The sequence below is a fragment of the Haliotis rubra genome, unplaced genomic scaffold, assembly GCF_003918875.1.
Source record: "Haliotis rubra isolate DU_JTF1 unplaced genomic scaffold, ASM391887v1 Scf37, whole genome shotgun sequence".
Lineage (NCBI taxonomy): Eukaryota > Metazoa > Mollusca > Gastropoda > Lepetellida > Haliotidae > Haliotis > Haliotis rubra.
The window spans coordinates 2,909,296-2,924,707 of record NW_025767046.1 but is presented as its reverse complement, the minus strand read 5'-3'; the positions used below and the strand labels follow the sequence as shown (position 1 = coordinate 2,924,707).

The window sequence follows — 15,412 nt, the reverse complement described above, 5'->3', positions numbered from 1 at the left end:
ATGCAGGCTTCAATGCGGCGGGGCATACTACTGATCAAAGAAGTTAGAAAGTCGTGGTCCATGCTGTCTCAATATCGGACCACCTCTTCTTTCATTTCAGCAATATTTGTCAGATTTTTCTTATTGACACTTTCCTTCATAAGTCCCCAAACATTTTATTGGATTTAGGTCAGGGCTAAAGCTTGGTCAATCTAATAATAATGTCATATTTTGGAGCCAGAAACCAGGCCTGTGAATGCTTTGAACGATGTTTTGGGACGTTGTCCTGCTGGAAAATCCAAAATGTCCATAGAACCCGTGAGCAGATGGAAGTAAATGTCCCTCGAGAATATCTGTGTACCGCTCACTGTTCATATTCCTTCAAATACACAGAGGGCGTTTCCCCTAACACAGATATGCCACCCCACGTTAAATTTCGGACTGTACTTTGGGCGCTGATACAAAGGTTTTCAGTTTGTTTGGTTCAGAATTTCAGTGTATTAGGAAACAGCCACACAGAACTTTCATCTGAGAAAATCACATTGTCCCAGTTAAAATTTCTATGCTGTAAGCACCAGTTCAACCTTCGCTCCTTTTGTTCAGGTTTCATGATCGGTGATGGAATTCCTCGACTTTTCTGCCAACCAATTGCATGCAGCTCAGTTCTAATTGTCTCCTTACAGACAGCCACAGTTCCTCTATCAATCATATCCAGCCTTAAATGTTCTAAACTCCTTCATTTGTTTTAGAAACAAGAATACCAAGTCACCTCCTGTCACCGACAGTCAATTTTCTGGGCCTACCTGCGCCTCCCTGGTGCTCAATGCCATATCCATTTGCAATATTTTTCAAAACACGATAAACAGTGGACAAAGGGATGCCTGTTCTACTTGAAATCACTTCAGCTGATCTGATGTCCTTGTTATAATACTCTAAAATCAACTTCCTCTTCTCTAAACCATCCATACTGAGGATCACTGAAAATGTCGTCTGCTAGCAAGTAAACAAAGGGGGATAACTCTTCACAAACTCAGGAAAAAGGATGAACGGAGTTGTGTCTCTTGAATGAAACCAAGCACTTGATAGCTGGTCAAGGTTGTTTATACTAGAAATCCAATTAAACATATTCCTAAAATTCTCAATAATTTCGGGTCATACTATATTTATCTGAATATGTATTAAACGCATTTTTGGTTTAAATTACCAAATATACTTTTACATTCGATATTCACAGACGTTATTTTGCCAAATGTCAGAGGAAATAATTCATTAGCTACACAATACAATGCTTTAATCAAGGACAAATTATCATACATGATTTATCATAACTCGTTTCACTTCGAACTGCGGGGGCGGTGGGGCAGCCCAATGGTTAAAACGTTGGTTCGTCACGCCGAAGACCCGGGTTCGATTCCCCACATAGGTACAATGTGTGAAGCCCATTTTTGATGTCCCCCGCCATGATATTGCTGGAATATTGCTAAAAGCGGCGTAAACCATACTCACTCAGTTCGAACTGCAAGATACACGTAATGGCTTTTATATGTTGCAATGAAATCGGACGATTGCATCTCATGAAAATTAGCCATCGGTGGACAAATGAAACAATCTCGAACGACATCCGGAAGGGAGATTGAAACGTTAGAAACTAGAGATAAGATGTGATTGCACATTTGTGTTTGATCCTGAACTATTTGTGGTGCTCTCTGCTCAATTAGCTCGGAGAATGAAGCTCGGGGCAAAGTATTGACAACGAGAACCACATTGTCGTGTGACGCCGTGCTCAGTATACGTAACGTCACTACACCGTCGTGTGACGCCAACCCCATCCAACCTTCAATGCCGTGTGAAGTAATTCAAATGATCGAGGTTACATAATGTGAATTACAGATGAAAGTATAGTTGAATTACATTACATTATAAAACGAAGAAGCGATGACGTCAAATAGATGCTGAAACAGGAGCAACTGAGTGCATCGTGTGCATGTTGAGTAACAACTTAATTCATTTAAACTAGTCAAATATTGCGTGTAGCAGTTAAGAAATATACTGACGGTATGGCGAATTTTCTTCAACCAACATTGGAGTAACCGTTTGTTTGGTTTGGTTGTTGTTTAATGTCACACTCAGCAATATTACAGCTTTATGACGGCAGTCTGTAAATAATCGAATCTGGACCATACAATCCAGTGATCAACGGCATGGACATCAATATATGCAATTGGGATACGAAGACATGTGTCACCCAAATCAGCGAACCTGACCACGCGATCCTGTCAGTCGCCTCTTAACAACAAGTATGGGTTGCTGAAGATCAATTCTAACCCGGATCTTCACTGGACAGTCGTCGAAAGAATATTGTCTCTGTCATGAAAAAAGGGAAGAACACAACAGACAACAACTATGCCTCACTCACCCCGGCAACAAGAACAATATGAAAAAGAGCAGGAGAAAAAATATCACTCGTAGAAACCTCTGGGGATTTGAACGTTTTTGTTTTTCAGAGGTGATAAAACTGTAGGAGTTAATCTCCCCACGTTGTACACGTATCCCTGGGGGGTACTGTTCAATTGGTCTTGTACAGTTAGATATAATAGTCCGATTTATTGGCGTAGAGAGTGATGTGTGCCCAGGGAACGCCAAGTCAAGGGCTGTTCAGCTCGGAGTCAATACAATCTATCTGTACCCTTGTTAAACTGAGGCATTATATCTCAGTGGCCTAGCTCTATAGATCCGCATTAAACGTCCGTATAAATAGTCAACAAAGGCTGTCGGAGTCGGTACAGTCAGTCTGTACTCAGTTTCTGTATAAATCCGCCATAAAGATCAGGACAAGTGGTCACACAAACGAGCGTTCATGATTATGACATTTAACCTACCACACCTTAATTTATCATAGTAAGTCACATTTTATGGAGGTATGATGTCACATAACAATCTCCTCCATCGAGAAATGTCGGTATTGTACATCATATAAGTATATTGTCATTATTTATTTATTTCTTCAGCTGATTCTGTAAGTAACCCGTGTTCCCGTAAAATTGCATTATGTGTACAAAAACACATACATCAATACATGCAGGGGAGTTTAGAATAAGTAGGTAAACATGTTATACGAATAAATCATATTAACGGCTGTTGGACTCTGTTTCGCCCGGTAATCAACTTATGGTTGTTCTCCTTGATGTTTCATGAAGTCCGATGCTATTCATTAAATGACATTTGTTTCAGGTGAACATTTTTTGCCTTCGCACGTGTTTGTGCCTGTTGCCACCGGATCATCGTTTTGTCAACATCGGGTGTCATCACTACTGCACGTGTTTGTGACAGTTGCCACCGGCTCATCGTTTTGTCAACATCGGGTATCATCACTATTGCACGTGTTTGTGACAGTTGCCACCGGCTCATCGTTTTGTCAACATCTGTTACCATCACTACTGCACATGTTTGTGACAGTTGCCACCGGCTCATCGTTTTGTCAACATCGGGTATCATCACTAGTGCATGTGTTTGTGACAGTTGCCACCGGCTCATCGTTTTGTCAACATCGGGTATCATCACTACTGCACATGTTTGTGACAGTTGCCATCGGCTCATCGTTTTGTCAACATCGGGTATCATCACTAATGCACGTGTTTGTGACAGTTGCCACCGGCTCATCGTTTTGTCAACATCGGGTATCATCACTAATGCACGTGTTTGTGACAGTTACCACCGGCTCATCGTTTTGTCAACATCTGTTACCATCACTAGTGCACGTGTTTGTGACAGTTGCCATCGGCTCATCGTTTTGTCAACATCGGGTATCATCACTAGTGCACGTGTTTGTGACAGTTGCCACCGGCTCATCGTTTTGTCAACATCGGTTACCATCACTAGTGCAAGTGTTTGTGACAGTTGCCACCGGCTCATCGTTTTGTCAACATCGGGTATCATCACTAGTGCATCTGTTTGTGACAGTTGCCACCGGCTCATCGTTTTGTCAACATCTCTTACCGTCACTAGTGCAAGTGTTTGTGACAGTTGCCATCGGGCTATCGTTTTGTCAACATCTGTTACCATCACTATTGATTCTTAAACACGAAGTCGAACTGGGCTCCGCTTTCAGCAGAGTTAAAAATTGAGTTAACAGAAATACCAGGATGTGTCGTTGCGAAGTGAACATTTTAATCTCTCTCGATACTGTCATATCGTAACCTGCAGGTGAGAGATTTAGTTTGGAAAATTAAAATATTTCTTTTGTGTGTCCGCTGAAAAATTCACCATCAATTCAGATAATGTAGGCATGAATATTTGACAACTTTCCGAAGTAAATAATTGCAATTATGCCAAATATGGTATCGCTGACTTACTAACAAGACATGTCGTTTCTCAAGCTGACGCGTACGAAGACAACTGAAGGAGTGCTGTCATTTAAACTGTATAGAATGTGTACGACATACTTACCTGAAGGTTTTCAGTCATGTTAAACACTACAGAAATTGGGTGTAGTTTCACGTAAATATCATTGAGCATATTATGCAAAATGCTATCTTTTCCGCACTGTGAGATATTTATTACATGCTATGGCCTTACAAACTGGTTAATTTTCTAATCCTTGTGTACAACAAACCATTTGTTGATGCAGAACAGATTAAAATCAGATTGTTTTCTTGAGGTCTGGTTAAACAGAAAGCCCCACCCATACCATCAATTCCTTCTTTGACTCTTTCCTTCACGGTGAAACGCCTCGTTTATTTTTTTCAACTAACTTATACTGAAGAAGAAGGAATTGAACATCTTAAATTTTGGAAATAAATAAAATAAATACAAATTCTATGCTTCCCACCTTCAGCCGGAAATATAATTATTAGCACGTTTTAAATCAAAAACAACACCACCGAGACTTTCACATTAGTCCAGTCTTTAAAAATGTTTTATGACATATTTTAGGTATTGATTCATGAAGCTTTCTTCTACTTTCAGCCATTTGTTATAATGTTACTTGAGATGTGGTTTGTAGTTATTGAGTTATTTGAGTTTTGTGAATTATTTGAGTTATTGGGCTATTAAGTCAATTATTTGGTTACTTTATTGGACCTTTTAGGGTACGTTAGTTATGGAGTAAGTGTTGTCACCCACGAATGTGAACTCGCCTTACCTGTATAGAAAGCTTCCCATAGCGTTATATCAATATCACAGCTGGGCTTACGTACCATGAACTCGTGCACCTATTTCCCCCTCACCAGATGAAAAGCATCTTTGAACTAACATATAGTGTATTAAGATAGGCACATTGTGTCATTTGTACACTAATTGTCATAGGATTTTCTGTTCCTATGAGCAGCGAGAACACCATGTCCGTGTCTTCTCGACATCTCTTTAAGATCGAAAGGAATAAAACGTCGTGAATACTGAATAGTGCGAAACAATATGATATGATTCGGTCGCTGAAGACGTTTAAATGGAAAGGTCTTATCAAACACTATGATAAAGTGAATGGGAGTGATTTCATTTAATAACTCGAACAGTAACGAGAAAATGGTGACCATATTACTCTTATGTTTTCTCGAGCATGAAGCATATAAAAAGGACATCGGTTGAGCCCATTGATGTCACGCTCCAGATGCATCACGATGACTCCAGCGTCCTGCTGTTAAAGCGAACTGTATTAGACTCGCAAGACTGGATATGTGTACCATGGCACGCATATAACTCTATTGATATCTTTCATCAGGGTCAGATCATTTTAAACGTTTATAAAAGTAATTGCTTTTGTCTCACAGAATATTTTATTCAGGACATCGAGCATGCCAAGCTAACGACATCGTTGTGAGTGCAAAACGTATATTTCTAAAAAACTGTACCCTCCACCACAACCGGAAAATGAGAATTGATTAAGAAAATCAGCATCAGTGCATTTCAGAACAGATCTATTGACACCGCTTCCAAGCCATGCTAACCTGTGAAGATCCGGGTTAGAATTGGTCTTCAGTAACCCATGCTTGTCGTAAGGTCAGGCTCGACGACTTGGTTAACACTTGTCATCGTATCCCAGTAGCGTAGATCGATGCTCATGCTGTTGATCAGTGGATTGTCTGGTCCAGACTGGACATACCGCAGCAAAATAGCTGAAATATTGCTGAGTGCGGTGGAAATTTAAACACACTCACTCGCTCAAAATATAGCCTGTTGATAGTTGTAAGTATTGATTCTACTGGGCGTTTATTATCTTTCATGCAATTTGTCAGTTATATCGAGTCTGAACCTGGTCGAGAGAACATTGAACGTGCAACGCCTTCGGGTACTTCATAAAGTCAGATTCAGTTACAGAGGCTGACCACCCGATCCCCACTGAATGATGTCCTGCGAATCTGTTCTGTGGTCAGAATATCACACATTTGTATAACTGAATTTAAATTGTATCTGAAATAAGTTCACACTCTATTTACTTTATTTATCACACTATTTTATACAAATGGGAGATGGTTGATTGTTTAGACCAGTTTGCAAGCAAAGCAAATACTGATTACAATATGTAAATAAGGTCATGTGGCATGTTAATAAACAGCCTCCAAATCCCCCTCAATAGTTCCAAAACAACTAAATGTTGTTTTTTTCTGCATAAAACTAGCTTTAACGTCTTAATCGCAGATTATTTAATTATGATAGTACAATTCAGTATTCAATGGTGATAGTGACAGATCAGTTGTGGTACACAATCAATATGCTTGCAATCCTACAGGAGGTATAGTGTTCTGTGAGAACATTAAATACGGGGAGGTACAAGAACTTGTACACTTAACAGCACCACAAGCACTCAAGGTTTCAAATTAAATATTAATTTGCGATCGTTAGAATTGTTTCAACACATCGAACTAAATCTCCAGACACCATAACGTGGTCTAATTGATCTAATAACACCATTAGGGAATGCCATAGTGTTACAGCGTGTTGTCATGCAAACATATATCAATTATGCATCAGCATGATCTTCGGCTACTAAAAACTCTTTGAACATTTAGGATGTATGTTGCACATAGAACATATAGCAATAGGAATTCAGAATGGTAACTTGTTTACCTTTGTTTATATGTTAGGTATTTTCTTTGTCGTTACATCATTGGCTTGAAAAAATATCTGCTTTGTGTCAAAATATGAACCCCTAATCACATCGTTCGGGGTGAGTGTGGCAGATACCCTGTGTATGTTTATGCTTACAAACGTTGTAGTAAAGGTCACATGCAACGTAAAACACAACTTTGCAGATTCTGATACCTTTCGGTATGGACTTACCGAAACAAATCATCAAAAAATGCAAATTCAACTTATAAAGTTAAAAAATAACGCGATGAAAAAAACCGCGCGAAATCGGAGTTCAAACGTTTCACTAAATTTCCCCAGACTTTTCTGGGGAAAACGGGTTTCAACAGCTGGGCTGCGCTCATAGCATGTGCGCAGTGAAATAGGTTCGCGCAACTTGGAAGCGGGCTGTCTGGTGAAAACTCGGTGAAGGCTTTGGTGTGAGCTATTTTCATAATGTTTTGTTGATATCTCACAGGCGCGAGCTTTTTATATGTTATGACAGTAAATAAACTGTTTATATAATTTCATTTGTCTATTTCACCACACGTTCTTCTTACCGAGTCACTTTCTCAGTTCGATACTTAAAAGCAATGTCATTATTTAGCGTTGACACAATTTCTAACTGTGATATAGATATGTCGTTGTCACAGACAAAACTCAATGTCTTGTTTTATTGACACCTGTGTGTCTGCCTGCTTGTCTGCATTCTCTTCCCACAGAGGTTACTCCTGTCATATCTTCCTACGTAACCTCTGTTCTAATACGGCCCTTTCATGGTGTGAGCGTTCAAGACTCGTGATTGGAGACAATCAGATTTAGTTGTGCAATCAGCAACGTTGTTTCAAAAGTGATCATTCGCAAGGCCTCGGTAATTTCCGTATGCTTCGAGAAAACTAAACTTCTTCCCCTGCGCGATGCGCAAACGTTTCTTCTAGACAGAACTCAGTTATGTTATGGCGGATCAGTGGCGTCTCCATCGCCCTCGTTGACAACGGACAAGCTAGCCACTAAACGTCTTGTGTGTAACATCAACACAAGTCCCCGGCAGATGGGGGATATTTGTGGCCCCACATTTGCTTGTGTTAGTCAAGTTGAATCTAAGTCGATGTAACAGGTGTTCTGATTGGATAGAAAGAAGGGAGATAATTTGTGTTGCGATCTTTTGCCGCTAGGGGATTTTACGAGAACCGGGAAATATGGCCGTATTAGAACAGAGGTTACGTAGGAAGATATGACAGGAGTAACCTCTGTGGGAAGAGAATGGCTTGTCTGCTAATGACAATATTCAATACACAACTGCGATCACTGACCACATGCAATTTGAACTTAACACCAATCAGGCTATACACCATAAACAAAACGCATTGATTTATGGCCCGAGTTCGGTCTCTGTCACATTATGTAATTACACAGACAGGCAGGGGTGATACTTGAACACATGACATGTTATGATGTCTGTTGATTGCAAAATGTTATACACAAAACTGATCATGTAATTACAAAACCCAACATCTCTCTATATATACACACAATAAGCCGTGAAGGCAGCATCTGCTAATGAACCAGCCGTTACGCTTGAGTGCACACCCACCCGCTCTGACTGGGTTCGGTATCCCGCCTGCTTCGTTTCGAGGGAGGTAAACCCAAGTACAAAATATTGCACTTTTGATTTGCGATTATACGCTTATAATTTTGTTTATTTGTTTTTTCATAATCAGCAATGCATATTATATGTCATGAAGAAGTGATAATTGTGTTTTAATTATGTTTGATTTTTTGGTTGCATGTGACCTTTAAATATTGGCATAAACTGTTGAAGATGCCAGCATCTCGTTTGCCCAGAAAGTGCTATAACTTATTATTGTTAGATGCTAGCCATGGTAAAACAAATTGGGTATCAAAACTTAAGTTATTACTTTACAATATGGGATTTCCCAATTCCGTCTTGTCTGAATTTATGATCGGGGCTCAACATATATCCCATCAAGAATGGCATAACTCGTTATCATCAAGTTCTAAAACTTATTCATATTCTCTTTTCAAGTATAATCTATCTATGGAACCATATCTTAGTGTTATTAACATTAGTAAGTTTCGCATTGCACTCACACAGTTTCGCTGTGGTTTCCATCAATTACATATTGAGACAGGTAGATACACAAATAAGCCCAGACATCACAGGTTATGTAACATGTGCGACAATGGATATATAGAAAACGAGTATCAAAGAATTAATTTGTATTTGTATTAACTATATAATGACACGGTCCTTTAGATATAAACCATATAAATACTATGTAGATAATTTATCTCACATGTACAACGAGTGTAATACAGTAATACAGTAATTCAGTGTAATACATACAAAAGTTATGCATCAACAGTAACATGAGCTGCGTCTGGTTATTCAAGCAACATACCTTTATACTTGAAGTCACTGTCCGGTTTGGGTCAGACAAGGAGTTCTATTCCACTGACCCACATTATCATCGACGGTAGACACTTAACACTTGATATTGTTGCTGTGTCCTTGAGGCCGTAACAGCTTTCTCAGTAATAGATTTCCCAATTCAGCAAGACTCACTTAACAATCTGGCCGGGCCGGCTGTTCTGTTCTGATTGTCATTGCCTTACTATACCATGTGGGCACACACCGTGTACAACACATGTGGTGGCGAATATTAGCCAGTCAGGATCAATCGGTGTTCAGCTAGTCGTGAGGACAAAACACCAACGTGTTTCATGGAAAGACGACATTTTGCTGGACACCGCCTATTCAACTGTTGCACTGTCGGGTCCGGCATTATGGTGTGAGAAGGCGTCGTTGTCGCTGGAAAATAGTGTCGGTTACAACCGCCATAAATGACAACTAATCATGGTGACTTAGAAAGGCTGCGCGAATTAAATGGGTCGAGCTGAGTGATATATACAGAACTATAACACACTATGGCTGTCGACGTGAAAGCAACTAAGGGTGTCACATTCTTGTTTCGAAGAGACACACTTGTGTTGCTATATGAAGTCAAAGAAGGCCTGTCAAACTATTGTTTTTGTAAGGCAATTTGCTTGGTTGTTTCTATATTACGCTGCACACCTTAGGTCAGTACGCCGTTCTCACCAGCCGGCTCAATCAGGCGAACACGCGTTTTGTCGAACGTTTAACCACACCTATTTTATGGTTTCAAAATATTTGATTTAATGAAAAAACACCTTTATTTTGTATCCCCAGTGTTGTTTCTTCTGTGTTTCGCAAGTGGTCCACAATTATCATCATCACCATCATCATCACCACCACCATCATCATCATCACCATCACCATCACCATCATCATCATCATCATCATCATCATCATCATCATCTACCCTGTTATGAAGCCCGATTCATTTTGTCGCTTCTAACGATAAGCATTGGGATAGTGGGGTTGTATTTTACCGGGACAGACCCAACCATCGTTGCACGATGACTTTCTATCATCTACATCATGAAAAACAATAGTTGCAGTAAAGGGATATAATATATTAACAGGGATTCCTGACAACGGATCTTTTCACAGCTATATCTATTTCCTTAATGGTGCTGCTTGAAATATAACCACACTATGTCTCTTCTAGAGTTAAATTATTTACCCTGTCAGGTATACGAAATCGGTATAACCTATATACATCTAAACATTTGTAACAAAATGCCTTGTTAAAATCATAAATGGTCATGTTTAAACGATGTCTTACAAATGTGCTGTTGTTTTTCAAAGCTACCTTGCTGGAAATCTATTTTACTGGAAATCTATTTTACTGGAAATCTATTTTACCGTAAAGGCATATACAGCTGAAGTCGAATCTCGTTAAGTCGAATGTTCTCTGCATCGAATCTTGTTAAACTGCCTCCCTGCCCACAGGGGTTCAGGCCTACACCATCTACCGTGTATTTGGTGACGCGCAATTGAAAGCTGACATCCATACATTTCCCCATTCACGCGTGTCTCTTCCAAAAGCCATTCAAAGAAATTACGTCTACTTTTTTCAAAATGTTTTTAATAATTTAATTTTTAATTCAATTCGTAACTTAATAACTGACAAAGACAGACTGTGGATTTTTTATGCCCTTTACATCAAATTGTGAATTGGTTCTGCAGTCTGTTACATTAATAAACTCTATTTTCTAGCTCAGGTCGACTTTGTGACACCAGGTGGTACTTTCAACTGGTGGTTCTTACAAAGAAACGTGTTACCTGGCATTCACTGGCGCACGCAGCTCCAACAAAACAATACACGTGCTTGAACAGTGACTGCCCCTATAATAGCCGATGTTATTTATGGCGGAAGTATGCTCAGTTGCGCTGGCGAAACACCTGCCCACCTTTGTGAATCAGAATGGTTTAGATCACTTGTAGCGATTTTCCACCAAAATCACGACCGGCTTTTAATACTATTAAAACAAGGCTACACTGAGTGAAATATCCACGCACGTTAAAACTTAGTGTTGTTCAAGGCTGTACTGAATGCTGGGCCCATGGATGTATGGTAATTCTATGCTTCGAAAAGACAAGTCTAGATAAACGGACAGTTTATTGTTTAGAAATTATCATTTAAACTATTTATTTTTACCTTAGAGACTTGTGCAAGTCTAGTTAAAATTCTGGTATATACCCGATACCCTTATAAACAGTACGTCAACTGTGTACAGATCCTGGTTTCATGGCTGGAGTTACTTATGTGTAGATTTATAAAGTGAATGAAAGCCGCGAATAAAATTCATATTCTTGTGAATGACGTTAAAACATACTGAAGTATGAGAACAGATGTTGCTCGGGAAGATCTAAGGTTGATAGGCATTTTATCACTAGAAGCAAAAGTCTTCACATATTCATAAGACATTTCATGACAGCCCATTGTACGATTCCGACTATATTAGGAGCGTGCATGTGGGAAAGCCTTTTAGTTGTACATTCATATTCACAGCTTTCTTACCTTTACACCAAATCGAAGCTATATCTGGGGATAGTCAAACTGGGTATTCTTGTGCACTGATGTTTCATACCTCCACGTGTTGAATACTTTAACTACGATGAAATAAGTTTTGAAGAAGCGACGTATACACGCTATTGAGAACGTTTCTTCAAGGGGGATTGGTCAAAGTGAAAAGTTTTACATAATTATTTTTATATGTATACAGAAACAGTGAGTGAGTGAGTTGGGTTTTACGCCGATTCGACCAATATTCCAGCAATATCACAGCAGAAATGGGCTTCACACATTGTCCCCATGTACCCATGTGGGAAATCGAACCCGTGACGAGCGAACGCTTTAACCACTGGACTACCGCACTGCCCACACTAAGGAGAAAACAGAGTGCATGCATATGTAGGAGAAAACAGAGTATATGTACATGCATATGTAGGAGAAAACAGAGTACATCCACGTGTAGAAGAAAACAGAGTACATGTACATGCATATGTAAGAGAAAACAGAGTACATGCATATGTAGGAGAAAACAGAGTGCATGCATATGTAGGAGAAAACAGAGTACATGTACATGCATATGTAGGAGAAAACAGAGTACATCCACGTGTAGAAGAAAACAGAGTACATGTACATGCATATGTAAGAGAAAACAGAGTACATGTATATGTAGGAGAAAACAGAGTGCATGCATATGTAGGAGAAAACAGAGTACATGTACATGCATATGTAAGAGAAAACAGAGTACATCCACGTGTAGAAGAAAACAAAGTACATGTACATGCATATGTAAGAGAAAACAGAGTACATGCATATGTAGGAGAAAACAGAGTACATGCATAGGAGACAACAGAGTACATGTAGGAGAAAACAGAGTACATACATCCACGTAAACAGAGTACATCCACGTAGACAATAGAGTACATGTACATGCATATGTAGGAGACAATAGAGTACATGTACATGCATATGTAGGAGACAATAGAGTACATGTACATGCATATGTAGGAGACAACAGAGTACATGTATATGCATATGTAGGAGACAACAGAGTACATGTACATGCATATGTAGGAGACAACAGAGTACATGTATATGTAGGAGAAAACAGAGTACATCCACATGTAGGAGACAACAGAGTACATGTACATGCATATGTAGGAGACAAAGAGATGTACATGTACATGCATATGTATATGGGAGACAACAGAGTACATGTAACAGAATACATGTACATGCATATGTAGGAGACAACAGAGTACATGTATATGTAGGAGAAAACAGAGTACATCCACATGTAGGAGACAACAGAGTACATGTACATGCATATGTAGGAGACAACAGAGTACATGTACATGCATATGTAGGAGACAACAGAGTACATGTATATGTAGGGGGAAACAGAGTACATAATTACATATACTACCCATCAAAAGTATAGATTCCCTGAAAGCACTCACTATATGTTATTTACATATATATGGTTACATTGAAGATTGATTTCTCCACTAACCAACTGCAAACTTTTTGGAGATGAACTTCAAGAGCGGCGTAAAACCAGTCAGTCAGCTTAGCGGGAACAGATCCTTATGTAACAAGGGAATTTCCTCGTCATTTCTAACTGGCTAGCGGTTAAAGGGGTCTATTCTGTACAGTATTATATCTATTTCTAGCACAGGTGTATGTGTTGTGATGTCTGTCCAAGTAAGTGAATGAGTGAATATGGTTTTACGCCGCTTTTAGCAATATTCGAGCAACATCACGGCGGGGGACACCAGAAACGGGCTTCACACAGTGTACCCATGTGGGGATTCGAACCAAGTCTTCAGCAAGACGAGCGGACGCTTTAACCATAACCACCCCCTTTCCAAATGAGACAATATCTTTGTGTAATCTGGGTAAGTAAGGTATTATCAAATTTATACGCTTATCAAAATAAGTTAATATGATTTTTCAGGCAAAGAGTGTCTTGATTAACTTCAAACTTGCAAGTACTGCCAATCTGACTCAACCATGTGTACGTAAACCTAGGTCAGAAATTAGGTCAGTAGCTTGATGTTATGTTGTACATACATACATACATACATACATACATACATACATACATACATACATACATACATACATACATACATACATACATACATACATACATACATACATACATACATACATACACATCCATCCATCCATACAACATACATACATACATACATACATACATACATACACACACACATACATGCATGCATGCATGCATACATACACATACATACATACATACATACATACATATACATACATACAAATACATACACACACATACATACACACATACATACATACATACATACATACATACATACATACATACATAGGAGGACGGTATCCATTGCCGTAGTATGATTGGCTGCCTTAGGTCACGTGTCTGATTTTGACCAATCACGATCCTTATAGCAGACTGTGGCGAAAAAGCGTCATTAGAAACCAATCTTTATCCAATAAAATCGCTTTTTACAACTGTGAAAATACTCTCGGCGAGGGTACAGTGATATTGTTGATGTTCCAGAGCTGTCGAACGATACCAGACACCACACGATTCGCCTCGCATGTTATTCATACAAAGCTTCGAAAACGGAGGTATTTCCCGTTGTTGTGTCATGTTAACGAACGGAAAGCCTGATTACATAAAAATGAAAATATGAAAGAAAAAGGCACGGGCATGTTATGACATGTCACAAATGGAGAAAAAAATTGCTACAGTTTTTGCTTCTTTCGTGGTTTATCTGGACATTATAAATGTAAGCCTGCATTTTCTTTAAAAAATAAATTGATTTAAGTTGTAGTTGTATTATTTCAATTTTATTATAAAAATAAACTTCATATTTATCAACATGATATAGGTAATGTCTGTGAATGTCTACATCTCTACAATCCAAGATGGCGGTCAAATGTGAATAACGAACAACGGATATAGCGAACTAAATTTCTTGGTCCCTTGGAGTTCGTTATATCCGTGTTCTACTGTACATACATACATACATACATACTTACATGAGAAACATATACATTGTAGTTCTTCATTGATGGGCATTTTAGAAGTTGAGTTGATGAAGAATGATGACATTTTTTATTGATATACACGTACAGCTTCTTTTTTCCCAACGACATTAACATCTATGTCGAAACGTCGCCCTTCACAGAATAAAAAGAAGTTGTATATCCATAAAAATTGTCATTATTCTTTATACATTGTAGTGCAGGGTAAGTTGACCATGACAAGAGATATAATCATTATCATTGAAACCACAATATCCAGCGAATAGGCCGGAATAGATGTGACTTAGTCACGCACTAAATTAATAAAATACAACATTATTGCTGCCATGTATCCACTTAGTACAGCCGAG

The 15,412-nt window shown here is 38.9% G+C and overlaps 1 protein-coding gene across 1 annotated transcript in view; it reads right to left on the bottom strand.

Moving 5' to 3' along the window:
* The window catches only part of LOC124285876, a 124,392-nt gene extending 114,465 nt beyond the window's left edge, over positions 1 to 9,927 (bottom strand). The window contains exon 1 of the mRNA XM_046722156.1: positions 9,465 to 9,927. The gene's annotated coding sequence lies outside the window, so the exon portion shown is untranslated. The remainder of the gene's footprint in view (positions 1 to 9,464) is intronic.
* Between the last annotated feature and the right edge of the window lie 5,485 nt (positions 9,928 to 15,412).